The sequence below is a fragment of the Diachasma alloeum genome, unplaced genomic scaffold (assembly GCF_001412515.2).
Source record: "Diachasma alloeum isolate Michigan unplaced genomic scaffold, Dall2.0 Dall_scaffold_00444, whole genome shotgun sequence".
Taxonomy (NCBI): Eukaryota; Metazoa; Arthropoda; class Insecta; order Hymenoptera; family Braconidae; genus Diachasma; species Diachasma alloeum.
The window spans coordinates 443,934-457,856 of NW_021680583.1; positions in this window are offsets into that span (position 1 = coordinate 443,934).

Here is a 13,923-nt window from a genome sequence, read left to right on the forward strand (position 1 = left end):
AGAATGTAAACAGTATATCATTTCAACTCGCTTCGTCACCGCCATATTTTATGCCATGCATTCGACCATCTGGAAAATTGGAATACAATAGCGATATGGTGCACGGTATGCCAATAACTCCTACAACTGTCGTTCTACAAAAGGAATCGAAATTTGAAAAAAAAGACAGATAGAGGACGGAATAAAATAAAAAACATAGTGACAACATAAACTGAAGAGGCACTGCAGGACAGCTACAGGACACTCTCGAAAAAAAACTAAATCCACCATCAGTAGACCAAAAAAAACCTAGAGAGGTATGTAAAACAAAATAAACAACTCGTTGCACGATTTAAGCGTTCCCCCTTCGATCGAAAAAAAGAAGATTGAATAATAAATTGTGGAGCTGTCGGCCAACAGACGCTTTATGATAATCGAAATGGACAATCAGTTGAACCGATCACAGCAAATGAACATGAATATTGACGTTAACACGAGTCTATCTCTGACTAAACTGGAGCGACGAACTTTTTCGTGAGGACAATGCGGGCGGGTGATGGGCAAAATCCATAGAGCAAGGGGCTCATACAATACATTCCACCTTCATTTTACACGGCCAAATACCAGTGGAGGATTCCACCTGTGTGGCAGACTCGATCAAGTTTGTCCAATGTTCATGGGTTATTGCTGTTAATGGATGGATGTTAATCATTTATTGTTGCCCAAAATCTTGAACAAACCGGGGAATAAAAGAAATGTGGATTAAGTGAAGTCGGTGTTACGTGTATTTAATTTCAAATTGTTTCCAAATATTAAAAAAATGTTTCTGCTTCTTTTGGTCCTTTCTGATTCACATTCTAAAATAAAGAAAAAACTTTCACAACGCATACCACAAAGTTGATTTTGAATTGAACCTAATAAAAATGTTTACATCTTCATATTTCCGCATGCAATGCCCTGCGGTTATGTACATTAGCAGCAGGAAACCCTACTGCAGAAATTGTTATTCAGAACAACAAGGATTTTTCTGGATTCAATATTACGTGGAACGATGGCTCGATATTCGTGCAGAAGCGCTTTTTTATCCCTTTTTACATCAGTACAACATTTACGTGAAATCATAGAAGTCAGTATCGCTTATCTGTGTTGTGTCCATAATAACCTTGGCATGTGACATGACCGAAGCATCTCAGCATTTCGCAATGTCCCCTACGCCCACACATATTTCCACCCTCAGTGTTTCAAAGAGGGTCATGACAGAGTCAACCCATTTGCCACTGAGACCTATACCAAAGAAAAATATCACGTACAGAGTTGAATCTCCATTGACAATGTCCCACATGACCAGTTTGACTTGTCACTCTGTCTCATTGGTTAGCAAACACTAGTGGGTGATTAATCGTGCTGATACTGACTTGAATTTTTCCTCCTCAGTACAACAAACACCAAATGACGGATATCAAAGCTAAACTAGTTTTGTTTATTTCCTCAGATGCTCCAGTAAAAGTGCTCCAGTAAAGTAATTCCACCATTGCCTGATTAAAAGTCTTCCTATCTCTTTGCCCCTCAATTCAGTGTGCTCACTACAAAGTCCTCAATCCAATATCGATTGTACTTACCTTAGTCTATTGACGATCAGTAAATGATTCTTCTGATTGATTTTTGCCATGTTGTTCCACAGTGTCGGTCACCAGTCGAACATTTACTGTATTTTGCCATCACGTATATCACGGTACAAGTTGTTCCTACAAGTTGCAAGTGAAAAAGGGAAAATAGAGAAATCGATTAGAAAAAGAATTGACGATTACGAACTCTGTCGCGTGGACTCAATAGTCAATAATGTGGGTAGAAGTTGGCCTTCGAGATGATTTTCACCAGTTGCCTGGTGAAGAAAACGTAACAACTAAAAGCACCAAGTTTCATAATTGCGGCGACCACTGGTGTGAGCTTGTGGATGAAAAGGAAATTTACCGATGGAAATTATTGATTTTGGTGAATGCGTCCTTGGATTCGGATGAATTTTTTTCCACTTTATAATCATCAGAATTCATATTATTTCCTTCTTAGGATAAAAGGACATATTGAATTCGAATAAATCACCATTCGGGTGAAACTTTTCAAAGAGTGTGATTAGAGACACGACTCCTTCTATAATGAGCATCTTATATACATTTCCTATTCATTGAATCTAAGTGAATGAAACCGAAAAAGAAGAGGGAGGAGAGAGAAAAGATGTTAATACAGGCACAAACATCGAAAATTTTGGCAAGGCGATCGATAGTGTAGAGCAGTAGTAGGTTGAAAAGACAAGGAACTTGTCATGACTCTATTAAGCACGCCTCCCAAGCTCCTCACAATCTTCTGTCCCCTAGAGCAGATTTACCGCCTTCTGCATACCCCTCATTGTCCTCGGGCCCAAATCCTCTCGCTAGTTCTAGACTTTTTTTACCTTCTTGTCATTCCACTGCGATTAAGTTTTAGAGTTTCCCCTAGACAAAGAAAGCGCTGTTTGTCCCGGCAAGCGTGGCTCGATCGCACCAGAGAGTTCAAACCCTAATTTTATGGGTGAGGGAAGGTGTGTCAGCTAACTCCTGAAGGCATCATCATTCTGTCTTGTCTTCATCTAGGTCAAGACAGGAGAACGAGAGAGCTAGACCGCGACGACATTCATGCAAGGAATATGAAGACCCTGAGGGAGAGTTCATACTATAGAGTAACGGAGCACGAAGACAGAAAAGTGGATAACAAGCTGAAAAAAGAAGAACTCTCGGCAACCCTTATATATTATATAGTTTCCCACCGATATTTTTCTCCCTCTGAAATTCTCAGTGGTAAACTGACTCCCATCGTATCACCATTCCTGCCACTCAATTTGATTGATAATAATTTTTTTTGCTGTTATTATTATTCTATAGTAAACCCCTTGATACTTGACATTAATGATTTACCTTTCCAAGTGGTTAGACGGTAATGCAATATCCGAGTACCACAATGATAAGAAATATCGTAATAGCACTGCATGTCCACAGTCTAGATACTTCAATCTTTCTTCCCTCCATGCTAAAATACCTCATTCCTGAAATATTTTCCATCTCTCATATATGTGTATAACCTTGTATTTCTCAACTCATTTACTGGATATGTATGTTCACGTTTTTCATATGGTATCGCAAACGATAATAGGTAGATACGTGTAATATCCACGTTTGTATTCAACGAGAAAGAAAGAATAAAAAAAGAACAGAAAGAGAAGAGAGAAATAGGACAACAGTGCTCGTTTGTACAATGGACACTGTTGACTGGTAGCTTTTCTAGTGGTATGGAGTGAAGGTTGGAGAATCAGTTGCAGACAACAGCTGACCAGAAACATTTCCGGTGGGCATCGAGGCACAAAAATGTTGTTTAATTATCGGACTGACGATTTGTCTCAAAGTAACAATAGAAATGTAGTTGAAAAAGTATAATTTACCGAAAATTGTAACTGACATCATTCCAATTGTCATAATTGTGAGAACAATGAATACGAGAAAATCCGATATGGCGTGTCGTCGATTCTCCGCTCGGTTCATCCATATTCTTATTGACTGCAGCGTAGAACAGAATAATTCACATATATTTGATAACGTCAAAGTTGATCTTTCCAATAACACATCAAGATATTCTTAATCCCATTATCTGATATAATCTGAGTAGTGTGTGTGCTCTTGTCAGCTTCTGAAGTAGATCCCTTCCATCAACTTCCCAACATCCCCAAGATTTTTATAAAACGATTATCACTCCTCGGTGGATATCGATTGCTTGCCTAGGGAAACCCCTGATGAGGGAGTATTAAAGACAAGCGAACAAATCAAGGGTCCGTCTCACTCCACCTTCTCGCCCTTCTCCCAGTACTTCACTAAAATGGTCTATACATCTTTCTCCGTCTCTCTACTTGGTTCTCCCCCTGTTCCCCTTCTGTCTCCTTGCCCACCTCGTCCATCCCTCCTAAGGCGTTAAACTCGTTCGAAAGTTCGATCAATCTTCTATGTGAACTGCACCATACGTACCGTTTACCGCTTAACGGAGCACGAACCGAGTCTGATGGTCTAGATTCCTCGTAAGGCTTCTCAAAATCTTCGTGTCTACATCGTCATTGTGGAAGCCCTCGGGTACGATGGTTTTCAGTATGTGTATTGCCACTTCAACAAATTGCCTTAGGTTTTACGATGGTCTTCAAACTCATTCCAGTGGTTTTGTTATACTACCAAGCTTCCCTCAATGATTGACTCATTGTTTTTTTATGATCAAAAATATTGACTCTACTTACCAGCTATATCGTCATGTTTCGAGGGTATTAAAGCGATGTTGACACAGCTCGCACTGATTTCTACTGGATTGATTCAACCAGCGCTCCGGATACGGTGGATGAAGGTATGCCAGGTTACCCTTGCATCTGCAATTTTTTTTTATTCATTCAGTTGAATGGGAATCAATTTTCCAACTGTATTTTTCGGCCGTTGTAATCAAAAATTCCTGTGGAGGGTTTGATTGATTCCCACATTCCTCTCGTTCCCATTTTTTTTTATATAGGCTAGCTGTATCTGTATTGCAGAAATAAAAGAGTGAACGTATTGTGTACCCGCATACAACCCGTCTCCATTTCATGTCAATTGAATTAATTCATTGTTTCGAAAGGGAATTGTTGCCAAGTTGCACATCCTTCTCCTACTGTTCCTTCCACTCCCTTTCTTACCCCCACCGCCCTCCAATCATCTCCTTTCATTTACCAAAATCCAGAGGGAAGCGGTGTATAGGTAAAATCAGTTTTGGCAAACTATCGGAATCTATCCTTGGGACAATGTAATCCCCGGGTAGTAGAAATTCAGAGTGAGTTATTTCGGTTTGCAATCGAAGGAATTCAACCAATGGAGTGGTTATACTTTGGATGATATTGTTGTTCAGTGGTTGGCATGATGGCCATAGTTTGGTCAGGAACAAAGCTGTGGTAGATTGCAATGTAGGAGATGGTACAGTTCTCATATTTGTCGGGTATTTAATTAGGTGCATTAAACATTGATAGCAAAACCTAATAACCTCATTATAGTAGAGTAAATTTTCTCGAGGGACTTGAAATGGTTCAGATAAACGGCTCTGGGGATGATATATATACAACTTGATCGAACTGAGACTTTTGATCAACACGGAGAGAAATATTCAATAAAAATTACGTATCCTTTCCGTAATTGCGGAGCGAAATGTGGTTGTAGGAAATTTTACCGAACTGTCGCGGAATTTTTCCGGAGCGGTCCGTAATTTTCACTGAACATTTCTCTCCGTGAAGGCACTGTTGATCATTTTTCATATAATATCCAAAAAGGATCCTTAAAAATTTTACAAATTCTCTGGTTTATCAAAATATCAAATTCGCTTATAATGGAAGGGAACTGCTCAGGAGGATTGAATATTCATGCGCAATTATTAAGAAAAACAGAAGTCATCACGCAATTTCGTGATATTGCTATAAAATACCGTTAGCTCACTTGAGACAACACGAAATGCGCTCTAAATGTTGCCGAAGAATGAGAAATTCTATCTATCATGTGTTGTGGTCTGAATAAAGAACCTATTGAAGTGGTATGAAAAAGTGAGAAAGGGCTGATGCATCTCCAGATACACAGAATAAGATTCCATTATAAACTAAATGTTAAAGACGGTAAGTTTTTAAAAAATACTGCGTTAAAGAGAAAGGTCGTTTTCAAGAGATGCTCAAGTGAAGTGTGAAATGAAGTGTTTATGTCGTGTGACAGTTTTATTATGGTCGCGTTTAGATTTTGCGAGTTTCTTGGATGAATGGGAGTACCCGAATCAAAATTTTACCGGGTCTCCCGACGTAGTTTCAACTTTTTGAGCCTACATTGCTTTGATGTTCAAATTCTCCGCCGCATTTTCACCATACTTCCATCTTATCTCAACGTGAAGGCCCATGGACGTTGAGAAACACTCAATATCCACCGTATATTAAACGTACTCTCAACGTTAATGACGTTTGTTTTCTGTTAACGTACGTTGTATGTTTCGACCTCCACATTTAATTGTATCAAGGTCATTATTGACGATAATTAAAAAATTCATTACCGTGTTAAAGACTCACGTAACTAAATTATTTGTGTTAGTACATTAATAACATTAGTTCGAAGTTCAAACAATCGTGCGTTTGAAGGGTGAGTTGGGTCCAAGGGTCAGAAGGGTTAGTTGAGTATAAGGATCAATTGACCATAAGGGTCAGATGAGTATAAGGGTGAGTTGAGTCCAAAAGATTACGCGAATCTAAGGGTCAGATAATTAAAAACCTCAGTTGAGTTCAACTGTGAATTGAATTTAAGGGCCAGTTGTGTATAAGGGTCAGTTGAGTGTATGGGTCAGATGAGTGCGAAGGCTCTGTTGGGACTGAGAGTTACACGAGTCTAAGACGAGGATCCGGGTCAAATGAGTCTGAGGGCCAGATCGATTCTGAGGGTCAGGTGAGCCAAAGGTCATCTGACTTTTCGGTTGAACTAACCCTTAAACTCAACTCAGCCTTTTACTCATCTGACCTTTAGATTCGCCTCAACCTTCGTACTCTTTTGACCCTTAGGCTCAACTGGCTCGTAGATTTGCGTGATCCTTCACACTCAACTCACCCTTAAATCCGCCTGACCTTTTGTAGTTGTTTGACCCTTAGACTCAACTGACTCTTAGATTCGTCTGATCCTTCGGACTCAAATAACCCTTAGACCCATCTGACCCTTAAACTCAACTGACACTTGGACGCAATTGACCTTTAAAGGGAACTGAAGCTTCTGCGTATCTGACTCTTATTCAACAAACCCTTAAATTCGCATGATCCTTCGAACTCAACTAATCCTTAGACCCATCTGACCCTTAAACTCAACTATCACTCAGACGCATCTAACCTTTAATCTCAACTGAAACTTTTACTTATCTGACCCATACTAAACTGACCGTTATGTTCGCCTGACCCTTCGTAACTCCTTACTATGCTCCTTTCCTCTTAATTTCCTGTATTACTCTATTGCCTATTTTCTTTCTGTTTTTTCCTATTTTTCTTCTTATTAGTTGCTTATATAAACCCGAAAAAAATACAACTCGCCACAAGCAACTGTACAGCTCAAAAGCATACCGGGATATTCTACGATCACTGAGCTTGAGCAGTAGCGAGTGAAACCAGAAACAGGATGGGTGACCGGAAGGGAACACGGCAAAACTACAAGCAGGGATATCTCGAGAACCAATCGACCGATCCGTTTTTTTCTTTTTTTCCCATTTTTGTTTCACCGAGTTAATGATATTTATATTTTTGCCATTCTTCCATCGATTAATTTATGCAAGAATTAGTCAATTAATCGATGTTAGAATGGAACTGGTAGTGTGAAGAGGGTAGGGGGGAGGAAGGAAAGAAAGAATGTATGGTGGAGGAACGCAGGGGATACGTTTAGTTTCAACCTAATTTCAACGTACAATCTGGAAAAAATGGAAAAAAGAGACGGTATTTACGTTGAAACTAGGTTGAATCGGTGCATTTGAGCCTGTACACCGGACAACGTATTTTCAACGTCCTAAAGCGACCAGTGAACCTTGAAACTACGTTGGGAGACCCGGTAAAATTTCGACTCGGGTGGCCTGTGTGACGAATAGCCAGGTCACTTTTTGGAACAAAGAGTGTATTGGTTGAGAATGAGTGCCAGTGAGAGAATTTTCGAAATAGGGAAAGTAAAGAGTATTTTCCTGAATGAGAGAATGAAATCATTGAAATTTAACTCAAATATACGTTCATTCATTCCATTAAATAAATATTCTGGGTTCGCATAATTATGATTCTACATATATTCAATATTCAATTCTACTCATGGGATTGACAGATCGAGTTATGAGATTATACAACAGAACTCTGCATTTCTTCAGCCATTTGCTATGAATGTTCAATGCTCTATAAGAAATGTTTTCCTATTTGTTGGTAATTGAAAACCTCAAAATTGAAAGATTCTGGGGATATTCTAGTAAGACTTTTTCCACGGTTCAAAAAAAAAATTCTCTTCCGAATATCACTCAAGCGTCAAAATTAATAAGGTATTCCCCTCAAGGTTCCCTGCATACCAACGAACTTCAACCACGTCAGAACCGGCCTAAATTAAATCAAAAAATCAATTTGAGTTAAGGTTGTGGTCGTGTAACTTTTTTTTTCGACTTTTTTTTTTTTTAATTTTTATCTTGGATCGTTCTAAAAATTAGCTGTAAAATAAGCCCATTATAATTGCAATTGACCATATCAAACTTGAGATGAATTTTTTTGAATTGTACATGTTGTTAAATGCAGTTTAATCGTTTTTAATTAAAAAAAAAAACCACTCGACATTTTTTATTAAAAAAAAACAGTGTAGAAATAGTGTCAATTAATGTACAAAAAAAAAATGAAATTGATTAACCATTTCATTTTCGAGAAATCATCATAGAAAGGTATTTTTTCCCCCCAATAGGCGGGGCAAGTGAGTTCAGTATGCGAGTCATGACAACAACGCAGGTTCCAGTCGGTGGCGCGGATGTATTTCAAATGGTCGGGTTATAATGAGTAGTTCAAAAATGTGGTAATTCAGTCTTTTTTTGTATTGATTATCTATAAACACTGTAATAATTAACAAAGATGGAAAATAGTATAATAAAATAATAGATAGTCATGTGTTATTTGACTCACGACTCTCAAAAAAAGAAAATAATGTTATCAATAACTTTTTTCGGTTTCGTAACTCGGGGTTTGTTCATGTCATTTCGTTCTGATAATAATTGCATCAATCCTCCTTTTTGTTTACTCGCTGTCAACAACACGTCAAATGAGATACCAGAGTTGCCATTTTTTTTTAACATGTTGTCATAGACAGTGCTCTCTAAAACCATTAACGAAGGTAATAATGTCAATGCTTTTTCTTTGGGAATTTTCTTCAACCAAAAGTCAGCCAATAGAATTGCACTCTTCGACTGTTATTTCATATAGTCAACACGGTATTCAGCTGATAATTTTTGATAATTCAACTGGTAATTTTTCATGTTGACTATATTTGTGGAAAATAAAAGATTCCGTGGTCGAGTGAACCCCTGGTTGGAACTGTCAGATGGATTTTGTCTCATAGTGCAATTCTTTTGGCCGACATTTGGATGGGAAAATTCTCTCCCGAATACTACTCGAGCTTCAAAATTAATCGAGTAATTCCCTCAAGGTTCCCTGCACATAAACGAAGTTGTCAAGTTTTTCAGGAAAAATCACTTGTGGTTCGCACTCGTGATTTTTTAACTTGAAAAACTTGGCTCCTTCGTTTGTTTGCAACGAACCTATCGGGAATTGCTCGATAATTTTGAATCTCTCGTGGTATCACTTGCGGTAATTTCTGATACGATACACTTCAAGTACAACTTTTTTGCAAGGAATAATTGTTCCTTGGTTATTAATTTTTCTGACAATGTTTGTAAAATTTCAACATCAAATAATGCTTAATGAAAATTACCACTAATTTCCAGAAAATCTTCTGCTAACTTGCCTAATTTCATCATGCCAGTACCTTTTCTTTCTGGGAACATTTTTTTAAATAGTGCTAAAGAGTCGGTGAACCCAGCAGGTTAGGAGTCACACGAAGAGAAAGATACACTGCGCGTGATTGCCACGATCGACACCATTCGGGGTTAGCTGTATGCGCACGTATTCATATATAGTACATTCATGTATGCGTCAGCCGAGTCGAATTGTACATCAGCGAAAGTTTTTGTTTTAAACCGGGTTCTTTGTTCAGCGGGATACCAGCCCAAAGCGTGGAAAATTTCAAATGTGACTCTCTCACGACAACAACCTTAAGTTGAAAAGTCGACTTAAGGGGAGACCCTACTGAATTTGAAAAGTTCTCCAATTGAAAAATGACATTCATGCAATCTTTTTTATCAGCTTACCTACTTAAATAAATGTCAACTGACCCACCGGTGCTCATCTAATACACCAGGAATATCAAACAAATGGCCCATTGCACAGGTCTAAATCAAGTATAGTTTTTTTTGCTGAAAATTAGCAATTTACTTCCGATTGGATTAATCGAATTAAAACAAAAAAGTGCATATTCGGTTTTCTGTCAATTTCAGATTAGTAGGGATCCTTCCTGAAGTTTAACCTCAGGAAAATTGAATAGTTTTTTTTAAAGACGATTTGAGATAAAAATTTTTAGTGAAATGAGTTTATTTTAACTTAGACAGATTTAGGGATGGGAACCTCGAATTACATTTGTAATCGAATTATCTGGAAATTGCTAAATATACATGCTGTATAAAATTTTTTCGGGACAAATTTGATTACATCGGCCACTTTTTTAATTCGTGATTTTTGGTAATTACAGTGAGAGATACATGATAATTTTAGCAAGAATGAAAAATAAAATCGAGATTCATATATGTAATTCCCAATGCCCATTTGAAATTCCTGTAGTAACTGAAAATTCTTTTGTCAAGAAATACTCATTTTGAAGAGAAAACAAAATTTCTGGCGCAAATTACATATTACAGCAGAAATTCGGAATTTCCAATCCCTCACTGAAAAAGGAATTTCGTATTTTTCATTCTCAGAGTACAGATTGGTCAAGTAATCTCAACATTCGATTTCGAAATTACAAATTATTCGAGTAATTCCCGGATGATATTTTCGGATTACCCCTTTAATTTAGTAATCTGACATTTATATTCGCGTCCTAAGTGCCAAAAGGTCGTACAGATATTTTTTGGGACTTTCCTCAAGATTGGCGCCAAAGGTCGTATAAACACATTCTGAGGGAATAGTAAATCTTCACGTTTCAGATAATTCTAAGTCATCTAAGCCTAACTTGGAGAAACATTTTTTTTGGTCCATTTTAACAGATTGTGGAAATTTTTCAAAAATTGGAGCCAAAAGGTCGTATAAACACTTTCTGAGGGAAGAGGGTTCTGTTCTAGGCTAATTCCGCGCCACACGTGCGGTTTGTTGCTATTTAAACTTACCAAATTTAATCATTTCTAGCACACAGATTACACGAAAAGTTTGTTAGTCACAGCGTGAGGGAGCGAGCTTTCTTCTGATTATTTAATCATCCTGATACAAGGTGACAAAGTTTAATTTTTCTCCTATTTTCATCCTGGGTTGTGATCTAACCTACAAATTGTTGAGTCAATTTCGACATCTTTTATGGATCTTGAGGATAACTTCTCGGTTTCTGCAGTACTCCGTCTTTACCAACAACCAGTACAACCAGCCGAGCCAGTACAACCAACTGAGCCAGTACTGCCATCTACAGCTACTCTGTTAGAACCGAGTTGCCTCCAAGAGCCTTCATCTCACGTCGTACCTGTTGGTAATTCAACACCAATTTCTACTCCAACGAACTCTGGCCTTTTTGCTAACTCTTTCTTTGGATCACTTTCAAGATCCAAACTTCAGAGTACCAAACAAAAGAAAGGCTCACGAAAGCTGTAGCCCTTAGCTGTAATAGAAGTCATATTAGTCGAGAGACACGCACCTCATCTTCAGCGGACGTTCGACCTCGTTTATAGGCATTGAGCCAGCGTTGTATTGTTCGTTTATTCAATGCATTGCGGCCAACATATTTCACTAATAACCCGTGGGCAACTTCTCGGGAGTAATCTAATAGGGCACAAAATTTCAGGAATATTCGTTGTTTCACTACACTCACAGATTTTGTCAATTCCTCCATCGTAAATACTGCAACATAATTAAAAAGAAAAGTATACGACACTGCTATACTGAATGAGCAATACTATCATGTTACAATTTTTTCATCAGATGGCGGAATACCATGCCAACTGGAAAGAAAAAGGTGACACCAGAAGAGGGATGACCTAATATATTCTTCACAAAAGTAAACGTATGAAAGGTCCGCAGAAAAAAATTCACGTGCATTCTTCTAGTGGATTTCGAATTACTCACGTTAAATATACACAACTGTTAAGTCCCTCCCCCACCACCGAAATACCAGAATCTAACATTATAGTAACTAGTGGCTATGAAACTCAATAAATACAGTCCAAGCTGTCATAAGTTATACGAAATGGCATATGGACCTGTGATAAGTTGTATCCCCACCACCGCTCTGTCACTCACTTCCCCTTGTCTCAAGCAAAGTAGGGGTGACAAATAAGATGCCCTTTCTATGTGCAACTAACACACAGAAATACTCACCTATGGTGGAACATGCGCAAATACCTCCAATTATTGGGGTGCATGCGTGAAATGGGCTAGCGGTGGGGGATGCGATATTAGTTATGAGAGTCGATTTTGTATAACTTATCACATTTTATAACTTATCACAGTATAACTTATGACAAGTTCGATTGTAATTGCAAACCAATTGTCACAAATAGCCGACAATTTCCAACGAATAAACAGTCCAGGATGAACAAACTTCACGGAATATTGAGGTCATCCAGTAGTTACCTGCAGGGAGAGATGAGGGGTTCGGCGATACAACTTGGTTGACGGCATATGCGATATGTAGCAATGATGTGATTCAGTGGTATCTGTTCCGTAGAGAGACTGGTTGAGCTTTCAGTCGATTTTGGTGGAGAGTCTTCTCACGTATGAGAACTATTGACGGGTCCTTCACTCAGTGGGATTTCTGTAAAAATTGTTTCAAATGATGATAATCAATTTATCGGATTGATTTCAATCATATATTCGTTGAGCGTCCGCAGAGAGGAGAAAAGAGGTAAGAATTAGTTTGACATATTACGTCTTCATCATTACGGAATTATTGTTACGCCATTGTATCGAGTACAATGCATAAATGCGCTTTTTTATAGATGCAATGGAAATTGGTCTTTGTTATTGTCAAAACTGCTAATAAAATTTAATCAGTTTTAGGCGTAACGACAACTGTCACAGCAAGCAGCCATCGCATCCTCGGTGTTTTTATATTCGATTTGTGATGTTAATACAAGTTTTTTACTGCAATTGAATACTTCGCCACTATTGTTAGCGTTCAGGACCATGCATTGATCATGACAAGAGCCTGATGAAGTTAAAATATTTAGCGAACGTCGCACTATGACAATTCGATGTGTGAACTTATTTCCCCACTATCCCTATGATTTTCTGGCTGATTTATATCTATTCAAGATGAATCCCACTGTCAATACCACTACCCATAATTTTTTATACTATTACTCATTTTTACCTTCACATCAGAATGAGCTGCCGAAAAAAAATTAATTACTGAACGATATATAGTAACAATTAACTCTAAATACTGTGATATTAATTCCGCTTTAAATAATTTTTGTGAGATTTTTAGAGAATTATATTACGAGTTTCGTTCTCGAGATAAACTATGTAGTACCGCTCGTTCCTGCACGATGTCGCCACGATCTTCAGCCCCACAGAGAGAGAAGAGCAGTCGGTTCCCCTCTCTGCGCTCTCTCATACCCAACCTCATAACTTTTTTTCCTGCATGATACACCACGTCGTCAATTTTTTGCTCTGCATAAAAATCGCAAATATGATTAGTTTTAACGATCAATCAATGTAATGGGAAGGTTTTCTCACAAAAGAAAGCATCACTCGAGATCTCGGTCGAGATCTCGAGACTTGGATAATCTATATCAAGAAATAAAACTATTGAAAAGCAAAGTCAAGGAGAAAGTCAAGGTTTCATTCGTCACGTGAACGAGACACCTCGTACGAGAGGTATTTCGAAAATTATCAGGACCACGACTACGAGAAAAATCGAAGTCGAACATGTGAGTAAAAAATAATAATCTGGACAGTCTTTGGACAGTAGGCTCATACGAAGTATGAGATAAACTGTGCCTCAAACACGATGGTGGACCCTCACGAGAGGGGGGACAGACCGCGCGTCACATGGCGGTAGATCCACAGGGAGCTGTGGGTTA